Source organism: Papaver somniferum, chromosome 1 (assembly GCF_003573695.1).
Source record: "Papaver somniferum cultivar HN1 chromosome 1, ASM357369v1, whole genome shotgun sequence".
In the NCBI taxonomy this organism is placed as follows: Eukaryota; Viridiplantae; Streptophyta; class Magnoliopsida; order Ranunculales; family Papaveraceae; genus Papaver; species Papaver somniferum.
Genome location: NC_039358.1, coordinates 74,615,704 through 74,620,709, shown reverse-complemented (window position 1 = coordinate 74,620,709; position 5,006 = coordinate 74,615,704).

Here is a 5,006-nt window from a genome sequence, read left to right as displayed (position 1 = left end):
CCCTCGATGATAATTTTACCAATAGCGCTAGCCTCCCAATTGGTTTCTTCATTCTCACTCTTATCATTATCCTTCTGCAAAACTTCAACTTCTGATGTATCACCAAGTTCTAGTAAGGCTTGCTTGAACTTGTTAACTAGTTCACCAAATTTTTGAGGGTTTTTTCCTTCCATCTTTTTGAGATTTTTGGGATTATTAGATTTGAAATGAGGTTGAATATTGTGATTATCTATGAGGTTATAAGTATTAGGGTTTTGAAGAATATTTTGCTTTGAATGAGGATAATGTTTTTAAGCTATAATTTTGGGAACATGAAGTGCACGAATCTTGGATAGTATGACAGCTACTATAGCTGGCAATTGACCCAGTAAGCAACCAAAAATAACAAAATTTCCTAAAATAGTTGACTTTTCGAAATTTGAATTTAGTGAGGCTTAACTGACGGCGGGATAGTTGCTTGGAACGGCTGAATGGACCGGAACTGAACTGAGTCTTCGTTCAACAAACATCTTTGAAACCATGGATAACATCACAAATACTTCCTGCAAGCAAAAGCTTAAAATGATACTCAGCAAAAGCTATAATCATAACACAAAAAGAGGCAAAATCCAATAGAGGAGATACAAACTGTAAACGCATTGTGGAGAATCAAAATATATAGATTAGTTACTCATACTGAAAAAAAAAGAGAAATAGAAAAAACTATGTGGAATTAGAAGAAAGCAACTAAAAGTAACATGAAAATATTTCAGGATTAATGCATGAAAAGAAAGAAAAATTAATGATCTATAATGAAAAGTTTATGAAAAAATCTGTGAATCCATGAAAAGTAAAGAAAAAATTGACTAAGTCACATTAACCAAATCGACCTATCCTTAGAGAGACGAGAGGAGAGAGAGATGAAAACTCAATTCAGATTTATTTATTTAAATTCTAAAGTTTATTTGGAAGATGATTTTGCAGTATTAATCTTTATTGGTTTTATATATTGCAAAAATAATATTATGGGATATGTGTGTTTACGTCCGTGAACTATGATTGTCCCATATATGTCAAAAGTTAAGTCTATTGTGTCATTCTGCAAATATTGATGGAAAATAGAATGAACTTTTGAGTTATTTGTCAAAGATTAAGTCTATGGTATCATTATGCAAATATTGATGAAAAATAGAATGAATCTTTGAATATTCCGCAGTATTGATCTTTCCATGATCCACTTCTATGTGAAAGTACTGTGTGGCTCCGTAAATTTTCTTATGTTGAGCATATCCGATTAAAATAATCATTAAGGTTCCTTTGTGGTTAATTTAATTGTGTTTTCTAAATACAAATTCATGTTTCATGTGATTTGTTAATGTCCAAAGAAATCCTTCTTTTCTAGTAAAAGTAAGGTCGCTCTTGTTGTTCTTTCGGGAATGACATTTTATGGGGGACGGATCTTAATTGCACTTGTGCTTAATCGCCAAATCTTTGTGGGAAGTGCGGCTGTGGAATACTATAGGAGTTATCTTGTATCTTTATAAACTCCTTGATGAATAGACTAAGTTTTGAATATGTGAAATCATCGAAACAAGTTGATATGTTCTCTTTTAGTCATGAAGTATCTCTTCGAGAATTTCATTATGATCCCGCTAGTTTTCGTACCTTTGCCAATTTATATTGACAAAAAGGGGGAGAATTATTGTGTAGTTCACACTACAAATACATATAGTTTACGGATCATTATGTAAGGGGGAGTGGTTTTCATTATGAGATGAAGTATTGACTAAGGGGGAGTGATACATATCACCATAGTATTATTGTCAAAGTTGTGATACAATTGAACTTTGATGTTGTGTAATATTACTATGACACTGTATAACATTACGAAAACATCTTGCTTTTATGTATTGTTATGGCTACGGATCTTCAACAACTATGATGCTGAGTTGAACACGTTCAAAATCACTGGAGTACTTGGAAGTGACGAAGATTTCGAGTAATGTTGAAGAACCAAGGAAATCAAGCATTTTGATGAGAAGTTACAAATTTTATTTATTTTGTAATCCATATGTATTGATAGTTTTGTCACTAAAATTGACAAAGGGGGAGATTGCTAGAGCACTTCTCGGTCGAACTCGCAAGCGTTGCTATCTCAAGCTTGTTTGTCAAGTTTAGTTGCAAAAACTAAAATTCTTGATTTCTAGTCTACTTATAGCTATGTCTCGAATTAGGATATAATGTGTAGTTGAGCTTTAGACTTCACGGTGTTCATCGATCGAAGACGAAGAACTACTAAGGGGAGCTTGTGGAACTTCATCAACAAAATGTATGTGGAGACTTGAACTCATCTATCACTCAGAAGTCTATTTATATTCCATCTCCTATTGAGACAAAAGTCATATAACTATATAGACTTTATATTATACAAATTTGATATTTCGAGCTGAGTTTAACTCGCTTACATATTTCTCGAAATATGTGTTGGAAAGCTTTTGATTTAACCAAGTTCATATTTTATTCTTGACGAAAGTCAAAAGATGATCATGTGAAAATCGCCTGGTAACATCTTATATGATTTGTGTGAGACAGTCATTTGGTGTAGACTCTGAATGTTTCGTATTGATCGTTTGATCACTTGAAAATTGCTTTGAACCTAATAGTTTGTGTGAGACAGCTATTCTCGTCTTCTAAGAATATTTCTATGATTAAAATGAGAGTTTAAAACTATTAACCATTAATTGGATATAGCACAGTATGCGTATTTGTATGCTAACTATTGCAAATATAGTCCTAGACTGGGAGTTTAGTATGCATACCCGTATGCGTAATGATACAACAGTCGAAGTCCGGGAACTATAGTATGCATACCCGTATGCATACTGGTTCAACAGTTGAAGTCTGGGAACTATAGTATGCATACCCGTATGCATACTGATTTCAACTGAGTACGGTCATGAACGACAGTATGCGTACCCGTTTGCACACTGGCGAACAAGACCAGGTCCGGGAACTTAAGTATGCGTACACGTTTGCATACTTGAGTAGGTTAAGTTCTAAAATCGGTTAAGTATGTTTACATATTCATGAACAAATACATTTATATAATAAGGAATGCAATCTTTGCAAACCGTGGCTATAATGTCCATGAATTGATTCGAGTGAATCAAAACCGATTTTGCTTCAGTTGTGTCTTGTATACTTCTATGAAAACATAAACAATTGAACAACTCTATAACTAGTTTCATTTGAGTCATTTGAACTAGTTGTGATTAAGATAAACAAGGTTGATATGAAAATGTTCATAGGGCTAACTTCGGTTAACTATTGTTGAACCAACTAAGTATACACGTTTAGGTACGGTTACCCATATCTAAATGAAGGTACATTTCATTTGTGTGTAACAATACAATACCATCTAACGGTTTAAAGATATTGACTTGAATCTAATCAGGTTTTCATCTAACGTGAATATGTTACCAAGGTAACATTGATTGCAAACCCATATTTGAAGACTATATAAGGGAGAACTCTAGCAACTGGGAAACCTAATCCCCACACCTCTTGTGTGATACTAGTTGCGACTAGAGTCGATTCTCCTTTAACCTAGATTTTTCCTAAAACCGTTATAGGTTAACGACTTGAAAACTTCATTGGGATTGTGAAGCCAGACCCAACTACTTTCTTTGTAGTTGCATGTTCTGATCTTACTTTGTTCTATCGTATTGAGTACTATCTTCTCTAAGATTTGCTCGGGATTTATCTCTGATAGGTAAGATATAAAAAGTAATCACAAAGCTCTTCGTTTCATTCTTTGTGATTCCACAATAACTTGTTCTACCACCATATAGTTAAGTTATTGTGAGGTGATTGATATTACTAGGTTGTTCTTCGGGAATATAAGACTGGATTATCAATTGGTTCCTGTCCACCTCTATTTATCAAAAGATGGAACAAAAACTCGTAGGTATTTCTGTGGGAGACAGATTTATCTATTTCAATAGACTTTTCTGTGTGAGACAGATTTTTTTATCAAGTCTTTGACTTTGGGTCGTAGCAACTCTTAGTTGTGGGTGAGATCAGCTAAGGGAATCAAGTGCGTAGAGTCCTGCTAGGATTCAGAGGCGTAATGAACACGACTGTACCTTAATCAGTGTGAGATTGGTTAGGGCTCGACTACATTCCAGTCCGAAGTTAATTTGTAGTAGGCTAGAGTCTCTAGCGGCTTAATACAATATGGTGTTCGAAACTGGACTAGGTCCCGGATTTTTTTTTGCATTTGCGGTTTCCTCGTTAACAAAATTTCTGATGTCTGTGTTATTTCTTTTCCGCATTATATTTGATTATATAATTGAAATATCACAGGTTGTGCGTAGATCAATCAATTAGATAATCCAACCTTTGGTTGTTGATATAAATTGATTGACACTTGGACATTGGTATTTGGTACCGTTCAAGTTATTTCTCATATCAATCAGGCTCACAGATTCATATCTGTTCGATTGCAGATTGTATTGAGAAATTGAGATACAACTCTTATATATATTTTCATTGATTGAGTTTGACTGTCTAGTTCTCTTGAAATTATATTAGAGTTTGTCCATACAGATTACCTAAACAAAATATTGAGTGTGGTTATCAGACCCGCTTTTTCAGGGATTGTAATGGGAGGCGGATAAGTAAGCAAAACGGAGTCAAGCTCACAGAAAATGTTATATGTCTAAAGACTCCTGTTCTGTTGTTTTGAAAGCTAAACTATTAGATGGTCTTGTAAAGGGTCAAAATATTTTGTTGTACAGTGGTTAGTTTTCAATAAAACTTGAATGATCTTTTAGGGACCATGATTTTTTTGAGGGGACCATAGTTTTATTAGGCCACCTTCCCTATAGTGATAAGGGGTGTCCTAAAACGTTGAAATGATTAACCTACCCTTAACCTAATTTAACTTAAAACCAACCTAATAACCACCTATATATATAACCACCACCTCCTCCCACCACCACCGCCCACCACCGCCGATTACCACC